This window comes from Juglans regia, chromosome 2 (assembly GCF_001411555.2).
Source record: "Juglans regia cultivar Chandler chromosome 2, Walnut 2.0, whole genome shotgun sequence".
Classification (NCBI taxonomy): Eukaryota; Viridiplantae; Streptophyta; class Magnoliopsida; order Fagales; family Juglandaceae; genus Juglans; species Juglans regia.
The window spans coordinates 15,478,863-15,493,793 of record NC_049902.1 but is presented as its reverse complement, the minus strand read 5'-3'; positions in this window follow the sequence as shown (position 1 = coordinate 15,493,793).

Here is a 14,931-nt window from a genome sequence, read left to right as displayed (position 1 = left end):
CATTATTAAAAAATTAATTTTTTTTATATAGGTTTCATACTTTCAAAATAAATATGCGATACTTGTGTAATTTATGACTGTAAATATCATTTATCTTCTTTTTTACTTATTTTATATATTGTTGACAAACATTTGGATGCCAAAGTGTCAAATTCTGATTAATTGGTGGATGGTGTTATTGCTGCGTGGCAATCTCATCTTTAATTGATTTCAAGGAAGATGAATAGAGGGGCTTAATTGCCAAGATTTGTAAATTTTGAAGATTTACAAGAGAAATGATATTTATAATAATAGAGTGCACAAGTGTCGTATACTTATTTTTAAAAAAGTGAGTAAATATGATATCCACGTGAAAAAATTATTTTTTTAATGATAAACAATACTCTTTTTGAAAATGAGTGTGCAGAGCTTGCATAATTTATAATTATATATAGTATTACTCGATTCACAATCGCCTTACTCTCTAGATTACATATCTTTCAATTTCTATCAATTAAACATCCTTCTATTCTATATTCTATAACATTTTTCTACAATATCTTTGCAGCTAAATTTACATGCCATTTGAATTTCAATTCATATCATTGAAAATGTTATAAACCTAAAAAAAAGAAACAATACATGGTGAAAAAGAAATCAAAATGAAGAAGCATAGCTTATATTTTTCATCATTACAATAACAAAATCGCAACAAACATAAAAAATTATACAAAAGCAAACTCAAAAAATTGTATAATTTTATTTGATCTATTAAGTCTATTTTAAGATAAAAGTAACTTTATCCCACAAGATAGAAACTTTATCCTAAAAGTAACTTAAGCATAGCTTAAAAGTAAACCCACAATGGTATCATAAACCTAGGTGCTAAGAGCCAAAACACATTGCTTAAAAGATAGAAACCCTCCACAACACTTACTACAACACAATTTATCTTTTGTGACAAAAGAAACCGTCACAAAAAATAATCAAAACGTCACTAAAGATATATGGTGACGATTTGAAACCGTCACCACGACCGTCACCTAATGTACATCATAGAAAACAACTGGTGACGGTTTACTATTGAACCGTCCCTAAAAATATTCTTAGTGACTGTTGGAGGTGTTTCGTTTGGTGTAAATTCGAACGTTCCCTTTTTTTGTAACGATTGAAATCTGTCATAGAAAGTAACGTTCAGACGTACAATTAAACATTCGAACGTCAACCCGCCCGATTGGCATTCGAATGTCAGAAATTGATGTTCGAACGTTAACAGACCATTGTTTGAATGTAATGGGTATAACATTCAGACGTTAGTTCGAATGTTAACAAAGAAGTGTTCGAACGCAAGTGATATGCTCTGAGGTTTGTTCGAACGTTAATCGTTTAAACATTCAAACGTTTTGTTCGTTTGAAGGTGAGTACATTTGTAATAGCCCACTAGAAATTCATTAATGGAATTTCTATCGACTTTAGGAACCTCGTAAAAACTCCATAAGTTTTTATGAATCAATCAATCGTACATGTTTTAGTTTGTCGACATAGTCAGTGTTATCAATCACTGTGGTGCTAGAAATATGAGTTTAATTATTTGAGGTAGTTAGAAGTGTCAGAATGTGTTTTGGTCTACGTCATTAGACTCAGTTGATTATTTAAGATTTTATGACGCAATAATTCATTTTCATAATTCGAGACGAAACGCCTATTCGAAATTATGAAATTATTTTTAGGGGCACTTTGGGGTTGAATTTCGGTAAACGATTTTCATTATAAGTTAATATGAATATTTAGGATTTTTCAGTACTAAGTTTATTATGCATTTTTTCAGAGTAAATAGTAACCTCAATAAGCACATCTAGTGTAGTGTTTTCAAAATCACAGTGTGAAATATCCAAATGAGGTTAGAGAAGTTTTATTTGGACATTTGGCAAGATCTTAGCCACACATAGTGGATAGTATTAGACACTTGGCACCATGAGGGACCATTAGATAAATTTGTGAAGGAAATCAAGGTGTGAGATCATGCCACCTAAGCAAAACTTTGTTTCATCTGATCAACCAAATTGTGCTAGACCAAAAAGTGTTTCAATCCTAGCGAAACTCTAAATGGTTAGAATCCAATTGAAACCCCAAAAGCTTGGTTGAAACCGAAATCCTTAACGGTTTCTCAAACCCTAAAGTTGGCCTCCAAACCCTTTTTAATTCGATTTCTATCATTGTGTTTAATCACTTGATTAAATCACTTCCACATGCTATTAATTAATCAAACCCTTGTTATGACATCATTATTCAACCTTTTAAATCTTGAAAATTTGATTGGGCCAAGAAAAATTGGATTTGGACATGATAGCATCTCAAACCCTAACCAAACCCCCTTTAAACCCCAAATTGAAGCCCACTTGGTTGAAGCCCACCAAGACCCACGAATTTGGCCACCTTGGCAAAACTTCTTGAAGAAGTTTCCTCCCTCACATGGCAAACCATTCACTACCATTGGCTGCACCCAATAGTGCCATGATGTGATGGAGAAATCCACCCCATCAACCTCCATATCTCACAGCTGTTGCAGTCAGTCTTTGCTCCTCTCTATTCTCCACTTTATGTCACATAGCCACCTCCAATCAAAGGTCATTCAAGCCCATAACTTCCCCCTCCAAAAGTCTAAAGTCGTGCAAGACACATTTCACTCCTTTTCATCACTTCTTCACCCCATTCTTAGAGAGAAATTCAAAAGAGCTCTCTTGAGCAGATTTCTGAGTCTTTTTACATGGAGCTTTTCAACCCATTGTAGGTATTTTCGCACGATAAATCCTTCATAAAAGTTCTTCATCTTTGAGTGTAGTTTTTGTGCCTATCTTATTAGTCTCATTTCATACTCATTTGGTTGGTAAAAAGTATTTTTAACCATGGAAATGTCATTCTGGGCGTGAAACTGGAGAGTATGTTATGTTTTGAACTTTTTTACCAAGCTAATGGACATATCTTGGTCCAAACATTTTATGGCGTATTTTTAGCATGTGTTTATGAATTTTCATTGAGGTTTTGTTGCATGAATAAAGCTTTTAATGATAGATTTCCTTAGATCTAGAAACTTGAAAACTGGAAGTGGAAAAACAGTTTTTGTTTTGTGAAAATTTGAATATTTCATGGTTTAATCTTATTCCAAAGGCTTTCATATGTTTATATGATGATCCTAAACCTCTTATATACATGTTAGGATGCAAGAGGATTTCGGTTAGGCCTAAGATTTGATGTTGTTGGGTTAGATCCATGTTTTATTAATTTTTAGCCATGTGATTTTAAGATTGATGGTTGGATTCTTTAAGACACATTTTTAAACCATGTTATGTGGTAGTTTGAAGATTACATGTCTTTAAGCCATGGATCAAGAGATTAATCAAAGTTAGTTGAGAGAAAAGTTTCTGTTTTTGGACTAAGTGTAAAACCAAAAACTCCAAGTGTAATTTTATGCTTTTTGGTGACTTTTGTTTGATCATTTAAAACATGATTGATCTTAGGATGATGTTATGAATATGTTAGAAGTAAGATTTGATTTTTTGGAATTCTTGGAGACTTTTTATTAAGGTCAAAACTTGTGATTTAAGGTTTTACTTTTTGTTAAAAATTTTGGGTTTTCTTACAAAAAGTTTGGTATTGATGATTAACTTTTTCTTAATGGATATTTTAAGTGTGTTTTTGAACTTAGGATAGGAAGATCTTTGTTATAAAATTTTGGTTTGATCATGGGTTTTGAAGATGATAGAAATTGCAACCAAAATCAAGAGAAATGACCTATGAATGTTTCAGCTATAGTGAGTTTTACATAGTTGTAAATGATTTTAAATTTTTCTGAATAGATATTTGAGTTTAGGACAAAATTTATATGAGGAATGTAAATTTTGATAATTTTTAGAGTTAGGATGTGAAATCGTTAAGTTAGGGGTAAAATTGTCATTTTTCCACATGTAGAGGGTAAAATGGTAATTTTACTCTAAGTTGTCTCTTTTCACATTTCTAATTGTTAGTAATTAAATTTCTAACTTTTACTATCAGTTTACTATGTATGTGTGATGGGTAAGGGAACTACAGTTTATATTCCTATGTTGTTATATATGTCATGTCATGCCATGTCATCACATGTTTATCAATTATACGAATAATTCTGTCACAAAAGTCTTATCTGTTACATAATATACTTTGTCTCATGTTACTATCTGTTACAAGTATGTCACATTATGTATGTCATCTGTTACATGCATGTCACATAATATTCATTGTGACATGTTACAAAATATTGTCTGTTACATGGTATGTCATGTTATGAAATATTGTCTGTTACATATATGCCATGTTATGAAATATTTTTTGTTACATTTATGCCTCAAAGTATGTCATGTATGTCGTTTTACGTTCATGCCATGTTACACTACGTCAGGAATACTGTATTTTATGTCACGTTCATGTCACACCACGTTACAAAATATCATGTATGCCAGTTAAGTTATTCATATCAATCACGACTCTAAGCGCTAAGATAGAATAATATCCTAGTGAAACTCATTTGTTCACTCTGAAGTATCTAAATATGTGTGAAATTCCCTGGGTTGAGGACGTACAGTCAATAGGTTGCGGCTGGGGCCTAACTAGCTGGTCACCGGAGCGTGCCAAGCACTAACGCCGATGGAGCCATATTTTATGTTACGTGTGTTCACAGCAAGTGTGGCACAAACAATTCATAGGGCCACAATAACTATGGAGCATGAAGTATGGGGCCACAACAATTGTGGAGCATACACTACGTGAGACACAGCGATTGTGACACGTAAAAACGTGCAGCCACAGCATCTGTGGAGTACGTATTAACGCACTCACCGCAGGTATAGACACATGTGTTGTAATGTGGTAATCGGTAGGGACACAAGGCTCAAGGGGACCCATGTAGTACCCGTATGGTCACTTTTATTAATTAAGTCTATTGAATAAGATTCCAAGTTCATGTATTTCACGTTCAAGTCATGTTTCACGTTATGTTATATTTAAGTTCAAGTTCATGTTATATATGCTCATGTTCATGCTATCTTTCAAGTTCATATCATGTTTCAAGTTCACGTTCATGTTATGTCATGTTCACGTTCACGTTATGTTTCAAGTTCAGGTTCATATTCAAATTATGTATGTTCACGTTCATGCTATGTTTCAAGTCCATGTTATGTTTCAAGTTCACGTTCATGCTATATTGCTAGTTCATGTTATAAGTTCACTTACATGCCATGTCACGTCAAGCTAAGTTTCAGTTTCAGTTTCAGTTCAAATTATGTTATTTATGTCATGCTATATGTTAAGTTATGCTATGCTTACTTATGACTTTGATTATGCATTCATGCTTTTACTGCCATGCATGCATCATTAACCTATGTGGAAGTTTCTTGTTAACTTGCTGAGATTTGTAATCAAATCTCACCGTGGTAGTCCCAATTACCATTCATCTCAAATGGTAGGCGATGTGTCAGGATCAGAGTAAGGAGTAGACACTGGTAGACTGGAGGAGGTTGACTAGATGCCGTAGAAGTAAAACGGAGCTTGTAGCCTCCATAGTTAGGTTTTTGTATAGTATTCCGGCATCGTTAGTCGAGTTACGCAAGTTATTCAATGAACTAGCCTAATAGTGTATTTTGGCAATGTAATTATGGAGCCAAGTCTCCATTGTTTTGAGATTATAGTCTTCTGAGACTCTTACTGTAATCGTGGATGTTTATTTTGTTAAAGTATGTATGGATTATGTTTTAACTATTTGGGATATTATAACTTTGGTGCATAGTATTGCTAAAAAAAAAAAATTATTCGCTGCGAATATTGCATAATACTAGATGCATGTTAAGAACATTGCATCTTATATGTCATGAACGGGGGCAGGTAACTTTGTGTTGCATGTCCCGACGTTTTGGATGTCCGTTCGATCCCAAGGTTTGAACTTTTTTATTTACATTCGAGCGTACAGATCAGAAATACTAATTTTATAAAATTAAAAAATATACCAATTGTATCATATTATACACCATCAATTGACAACTAACAATGTCTTATAAAGTTTCAAAATTAGATATTAAAATTAGTTATATACATTGATAAAATTCATTTTTTCTTCTTTCCTCGCCCACCGCGATTCTGTTGCAACGACATAACACGCTCCATTTGCACCATCATCTCCCATTGCACTTACTTTTGGACTTCACTGCCTATTCTTTCCTCCTGGTCTCTTTGTTGGTCCTACAAATGCGTCTCTAAATGAGACTGTCGCTCTAAGAGAGACTCTAACTCTTATTGTCTCGACCTCATATACTCATTCTCGCACCGTGCAACTTCTAAATCTTTGGTAAGATTATTAATTTGTGAAGTCGATAAGGTTGAGGAGGATGAACATCTATGCTTGAAAGATCGTCCCAAACCTCTTGCCTTACTAGACTGCGGCCCAAGCACTTGCGTGAATATGTTGGAATATTGTAGCCATAAACTCATTCACAATTCTCAAATCTTCACTACGGCCAAAGTCAACGTCGAAATCATCCTAATAAGTGAATTAGGTCAAAAATATACTATACTAATCTAGGTGAAAAAATGTACTCTCAAAGTAAACTCACCAGCACACGACTTCGAATTTGCTCCTTAATCTCATTCAGAACATCTCGCCACGAGCGCACATAAAATGGAGCATAAGCTCAGACTACTATGCCAATATAGGAGGAAGTACTATTGCACTATCATCCACTCATCAATTTCTCTTACAAATAGCACAGGAAAAGATACTGCCTAATTTTTCAAGACTTTCGCACGTGTAAATACATGTTCGCATGTCAATACAAAACGTTCGAATGTAGATTTGTATTGTTCGAACGTAATTTGCATATTTATATATTTTTTAAACAATAGTGGTTTATATAACCATAGTGATTTATATATTTATATATTATTCGCTTATAATATGTTAGGGCATAACATTAAGTATTAATAAGAATGTTATTAATTATAACAACACTAGACTAGTATATATAATATATATACTATACTAGTGCACTATGTACTAATATATAAGTTATACTAGTACATAATGGTATTAGTATAACATATATTATTAGCTTATAATATGCTAGACAACATGTTAATTAGACTTAATTAAATTAATTAACAACATTAGATTAATATATATTGTATATATACTATAATAGTGCACCATGTACTAGTATAACTTATATACTAGCATAGTGTTATTAGTTTAACTTATATTATTAGCTTATAATATGCTAGATAACAAAATTAGTTGTTAATTACATTTTATTGAACTAATTAACAACACTAGATTAATATATATAGTATATATACTAGTGCATAGAACATAAGTATAGTGTATATACAACATATTATTTAGTATGAATTATAAAAAATTTATTCTAGAGACGTTCAAATGTACCAACATGATGTCTGCATTGAGTAAAAGCGTTCACACGTACTAACATAACGTTTGCATGTAACGGAAATTAAGTAATTAAATGTTCGGACATTATAATTGAAACATTCGGATGTCTTTTCTCTCATCAATTGAAGTTCGCATGTTAACTATTAAATGTTCAAACGTTAAGTGTATAAAATTTCAAGTCCGAACGCGAAACAACACAACTCACATTTCCCTCAAAACTCAATCTGTAGGCTCTATCACATACCACCGCAACCATCACAAAAGAGGTAGGCATCCATCTTTAACCTTTGGGTACATTTTTTTGGATGTTTAATGGAGGTTTCGGTGGTTCCCAAAACCTATTGGTGGCCAAACCTTCATATTCATTTTTCGGCCACCATGGATTGCCAATGGCCAAACGGCCACCACATAAAGCTTTCTTGAAGTTTATACTTTATTTCTAAGGTGGCATTTGGTCAATTTCATTGTGTTTGACGTACACAGAAATGACTGAGTCGATTCACCCATTTCTATATCATAACGTTTGAACCTTACGATATAACATTCGAACATTATATCTTCCAAACGAGGAAGACGACATACACATTCGCACATTAATTATATAACATTCGAAAGTTCTACAGTACGTGTGAAAGTATTTAGTATGCATGCAAATTTAAATTGTACATGCGAATGTACGTTTGTAACATTCTCACGTATGATCGTTCATCTTCTTGAGCGGCAGATACGTGCGAACATTAATATTACGTGTGAACGTTATTTGTAATTCGTGCGAATGTAAAACCTTCAGTTGCCATAACCAAATATACGTTCGAACTAATAGTTATGTACGTTCGCACGCATTATTAAATACGTTCAACAGCTTCCTCATGTATTAACGTGATATGCTTTATACGTTCCAACGTGTATTTGAGCCGTCACATTCAAACATTTATCATATTACGTTCGAATGCTTATACTAGATAATCTAACGTGCGAACGTAATAACCTAAACGTTCACATGTATAAGCTTATCCTCCTAACAATAAATTTTACATTCGAACGTGTACCTGAAATAATTTAGATTATAATACATAATATGCTTCATAATATTAATATTGCTCAATTTTTTTTTTGTTTCAGGATATGGCTCATCTTCTGACTACTAGGAAAATGGGGAGGGAAGGAACAATAGAGGACATGTCTCGTATCAGGGCTTGAACAGTGATGTCTGAACGAGAAGTCATGATCAACCACTTTCACGAACTCATATGGAGCAGAAGAGCATTCACGACGTGTTCGTTACAAGAGGTTGGATGAGTATCTGCACATTGAGGGGTATCTTATACCCCTTAGTGGTTTAGGAATTTTATATGCAGATGTGCTCCATGCCTAAGGACGCATCCTCTCACACTGTAACAGTACACGATGTTTAGTTCGAGGTCTTGGCGGAAGTCATCACCGAGCTTTTGGGATCGGTCGCGTAGCTGAGATATAGACAGAAAGAGATGCTTAGCCTATGGATGGATCCCGAGTAGATGCAAATGTAGTCACTTCTGCATCATCTATTGGCCCAATTGACCGGTCGAAGGTTGGGGATACTGATGAGGAAGATGGCAACCGAGATGAGAATTTCTACATCCTCATTGGGACTAACCAAGACCGGATCGATAGGAAGAACTCCTTCAGCCAGGTAAAACTCCTTTTTCCGCATGTTGCATCTTATTGTTGCAACAAATATGGATCCATTGGGACATAAGACCACATTTATCCTGAAACGTGCATAGTTCCTTATACAAGTGGAACGTGGAGACCCCATCGACTTGTCACTTCATATTTTTGAGATAATTCGTTACGAGGCGAGCATCGTCTCCATGGAAAACCTCACATATGGAGTCCTCATTACCAAGCTATTAATAGCCCGGAGTGTGCAACCCATGGTGGAAGACAGACCAGATGAGCCCCATTGACATTACCACACATTGTTGGAGCATTGGACAGGGGAAGGGGCATGCTTGACTTCAGCTAGACCTGTACTAGATCTTGTTCCTCCGATCCAGTCCGAGCCTTGTGTTAGGAGTACTAATCAGCCACCGATGGGTACATCAATGGGAGATGCGCGGCTTGCTTGGGTTGATGCGATGGTCTCAGATATTACTGCACACATCGACCGAAAGATCAAGTCTGTAGAACATAGTGTTGGAGATTTTGTCACCAATGTTCTCCATCAGATAGATATCTTAAACACAAAGGTCAAAGCATTGACTGATGATTTTAATAAATATGTAATCGACACGTTTTGAGTATTTTGTACTTTATTTTTATCATATGTAATGAACAATATTATTATTTAATATATCTACTATTTTTGAATTTCAATTCTCAATCTTTTTTAATGTTAGCTTATACAACTTTAATATTAAATCACTGCATTCCAATTCTTAATCTTTTTTAATTTGAAATATCCAATTTTAATATTAAATCAATTAACGTTTACACATGAGAATCAATAACGTTCAAACGATGGCACCAAAAGTTTTTACGTTCGCACATAAATAGACCCCACATTCGAATGTCCAGGGAAACACCCCACGTTTGAATGTCTAGGGAACATTCTAAGGTGAATATGTATACGTTCGAATGTAATGCAATTTCTCAGCTGCCTTCAGTGATGGTTTCCACAAATCGTCTCAAAAAATACTTTTTTGTGATGATTTGGGCACTGTCACAATTTTCAAACTGTCACAAAAACTAATTTTTGTTGTAGTGACTGATCAAGCTTAAAAGATGGTATCAATGTTCACAGGTTTGATGCTACTTTGTCTATGTAAAGATTGGCTAGTCCAACTCATGTGTGTTTTATTTTCCATTATCCTATATATATATTTATATTATATATATATATATATATATATATATACACATAGATAGATAGATAGCATGAGAAGTAAGACCAGAAAGATGAAGCAACCATATATATCATATACTTTTGGGGTGGGTATAAAATCATGTCTTAATTAATGGGTGAGGTTAGCGGGTGGGACTTGGGAGGCTTTAGAAAGCAAGAGTCAATTTATATAGTTTGTTTCTGTTCTTTTTTTTTATATTAGACTAGCTTTTGTGAATTAATTAAAACTAAAACTAGAGGCGATACAACGTCAAAAGTTCATTACATTAAACTGGAGAAAATAGGACTTACTGGTGTTTCCATTATTGTGATGCAAATCCTATATAAAAAAAAAAAGGGTAAAGAAATGCAATCGTGAACCAATAAGATTAAATTATATTGGAGAATTGGTGAAAGATATTCAATAAAAACAAACTAGTTGGGAATATGGATAAAAGTGTGTGTTAGGGGTGAGAAAAGGTCGTGAGACTACTAAAGAGGTATGTGCAAGAAGCCCACTTAAGAGAAGGCGATGAATGGTTGAAACTAGGTAAAATGCACCATTTGATGGGACTAAGTGGCCGCACTTAGAGTTGCAGTGATCAACAAACAGTTCTATCCAATAGACTATAGTGTTTATCTCGTGAGAGACTCACACTGGCGAAACATCTTCGGCAGAGACACCTGCCTTGGAAGGACACCACCATCCATTGTATCATGCTCAAACGGGATAGTTCCTTCACAAAGTGCACCCAAACCTTATAAATATTCTTCCAGGTACGCAATACAATCTATATATTCATTCAAAGATTCTCACTGACTGAATCATCAGAGATAAAATTGAGGTGCTAACCGAGGTTGTTTATTTATTTTATAGATAAAATTGAGGATGTAAAGGACGTTGTTGGAACTATTGAGAAAATTCTCAATAGTGGTGTCGTCTATGGGATTAACTTCAATTCAAGGACTTTCCTGCACACACAAAAAAAAAAATATCATTGGGAATATATTCAGGCACAAGCAACTACATGTTCTCATACGTTTCGTGATGTAGAAGTAGTTGTAATGGATGGACATATGGCTAATGGGATACAAAGGAGATTTTCTTAGATGGAAGAAAAGCTAAGTGGATAAGCCTAGCCATGGAAGCACTCAAGAAGCAGAACAAGAAGTTAAAATAGCGTTTGGAATGGAAGGAAGTTGGCTCGAATGAGGAGTCTCAAAATGAATGGGGACCAAGTCAGAATGATCAAGACGAGAAGAGGAGAATACATGATAGCCTTAGTAATTTGATGGAAAATTACAAGGAGATGGCAAAGCGGGTGGGAACACCCTCTATAGTGGACAACCTACTTGACAATACAAATATGCCATACAACAGGAAGATAATGATGATCCATTTTTCCCCAAAACTTAAGGTTCCAAAAATGGACCTCTACAATGAGCCTAAGGATTAAGTTGCGCACCTATAGAGACTTTTAAGTCCCACGTGACCCTATACGAGTTCCCAAGAAAGATAGCATGTCGCATCTTTCCTTTGACCCTCAAAGGTATAGCCAAAGGATGGTTTGGGAGTCTATGAACCGGGTCTTTCACTAGTTTTTATAAGCTAGGTCAGTAGTTTCTCACGTAATTCATGGTCAACGGGAGGATACGACAGCCAACCACTTACCTCCTTACCATGAAGCAGTGGGAATATGAGACCTTGAAGGGCACGATGGCCAACCACTCCAGAAGCATAACAAGAAGTTAAAATAAGGCTTGGAAGTAATGGTGGTTGAAAATTCAAGGGCATTTTCGGATTGGACAAAATTTGGGGTTTTAGCTAAGGTTTGTCGAAAATCAAGCTTGGTAGGAAATTTCATGAATAAATTGAGGGGCCAATGACAAAAATGTCCTTGATAAAAATGGTATAAAAATATTTGAGCTAGGGGCACATTAGTCCATTGCACACAAAAGTACACATGGGTGCCGATTGGTATGGTTTTAGAGTTTGACATGTCATTACCCTAAATGACATGTGTAAAGGTTTATCTAAAATTCTAATATGATCTAAGAGTAATAGAAATGGATAACCAAACAAGGAAATTTTAGAACAAAAGGATGAGAAATGATAAGAATAAAAATCAAGCTTAAAACATGGTTTCAAGATCACTACTTGTGTGGTGATCGATCAATGCTCTTAACCAAGATTCTAAACTTAATTTAATTATTTCTAAAGTTCTTAGGGTCGTGGACTACTCTAATGAACTAGTCTTCTAAATTCTAGTATTGATCTAAGAGTTAATCTATAAGGATAAATAGCCCCCACCCCACCCCCTCCCCGCCCCCCCCAAAAAAACAACATTCCGTCTTCGAAATCGGGGTCCTAGCAACAAGACATGCATCAAACACAAAGTCAAGTATGACTCACAAACTGTACTATGATGTGGGGCTCGATGGAGGTCTGTTGAGATCCTCATCAGAAACCTCATCTTGAGAATGATAATAATACTCATCGTCATCAAAATCATAAAAAGCATTAACATGCTCCTCATGAAATCTCCACTGCCTAATCTCATCACTCTCCAGCCAAGGATCTCCCTCCTCACAGAATCGTATGAGACTTACCGAGGAGTTAGAAAGGTCTGATGAGTCGAGAGGTGGGGAGTCAAGAATAGGTGACTCCTACTCAGTCTGGCGCTGCTCAGCAACTCGGCTCGACTCTGGCTGATCAAGTATAGCTAGAGGGGTAATCCTATTATGTCATCTAAACCATGATACTGTAGACTCATCCATCCACCTAATAGGATCAAGAGGTTGACTCTCCTCGTGCAGTAGGGCTTTCATCGTATTGTTACCCGTCCCGTCGTGGTCAAGGATGTGAGTCCTATGGTACTCCAATTCTCCAGAGTCTCCCTTATATGCTCAAGCCATCTACGTCTCCTCTCAACCATAAGTCTCTGAAGTCGACTAGGGGTTGAATATCCTCGTTGTGCAACTCTGTCGGTTTTGGCCATGTCGTAACTGTAATTGATGAGAGAAGTTGTAGGTCATAGGATGGAAATGGAATGGATGCCATGCGTGCATGAATGGATGCGGATGCCTTGATGTGGGATGATGCCATGTAAGTTCACAAGCCAAACAAATAAGGGTATTTGTTTCTCATATCAACTTCCTTCTCCCAAGTAGCTTCTTCGACATCGTGATTCCGCCATAAACCTTAACCAGGGGAATTTTTCGATTATGAAATTCCTTATCCTTCCAATTTATGATCTGAATAGGAATTTCTTCATAAGTTTGGTCGAGTTGGAGCGAAATGTCCCTCGTATCTACAATTATTGGTATATGTTTCTCAAAGCTCTTCTTGAGGAAAGATACGTGGAAACGTTGTGAATTCCTTGGAATTCAATGGGAAGATCCAGTCTACGAGCGACTGCTCCTACTTTTTCCAGTATCTCATAGGGTCCTACGTATCTTGGACTTAACTTCCTCTTCTTCCCAAACTGAAAACTTATTTCATGGGTGATACTTTAAAAGATAAACCCAATTGCCAACTTCAAACTCGAGGTTTGTTCTTCAACTTTCGGTATAGGTCTTCTGTCTATCTTGGGTAGCCTTCATCCTTTCCTTTATTAACTGGATTTGATCCTTCATTTCCTGAAGAATATCAACACCAAGAATTTTTCCTTCTCCTACTTCATCCTAGTATAAAGGAGATATGCATTTACTTCTGTATAAAGCTTCGTAAGGCGCCATCTGATTGGTAGGCTGAAAGTTGTTATTGTATGCAAACTCAATCAATGGCAAGAGCTTTTCCCAATTGCCCCTTCCTTGTAATACACATGCCCTTAGCATGTCTTCCAATGTCTGAATTGTCGGCACTACTAAATTTTAACTTAGTGTCTAGAGTGTCTTGAAGGCCTTGCCAGAAACGAGAGGTGAAACGCGTATCCCTATATGATACAATCGTTTTTGGAACTCCATGTAGTCGCACTATTTTTTATACAAACAATCGAGTTAGTCGGTCTAACGTGTCGGTATTCTTTATTGGCAGAAAATGAGCACTCTAGTTAGGTGATCGACTATAACCCAAATAGAATTATTTCCTGCCGAGGTCCTTGGAAATCCGACTACAAAGTCTATAGATATATCTTCCCATTTCTATTCTGGGATTGGGAGTGGCTGCAACTCTCCAGCAGGTCGTTGACACTCAGCCTTAATTGTTCTACAAACAGAGCATTTATTAACATGCTTCGCTACATCTTTCTGTAAGCCTTCCCACCAAAAGTGTTATTTTAAATCCCGATACATCCTTATGCTTCCTAGATGAGCCGTGTATGGGGTCTAATGTGCTTCTCTTAGTATTTTATCCTTGATCTCTAGATCTGCTGGAATTAACTTCCGGTTTTGGTAATACAACAACCCATCATTCCTAAGGGTAAATCCTTCTAGCCCTTCATTCCTTTCTACTTTCAGCCTAACTTTTGCCCATTTGGAATCTTCCATATGCCGCTTCTTTGCTTCGTTCCACATAACAAGTACAATTTCTTGTACCTCGGCGATAGATGCGTCTGGATGAAGATCCTTAATCAGCAAGTTCATCATGTTGTGCATAAGTGACCCTTCTTCCAAA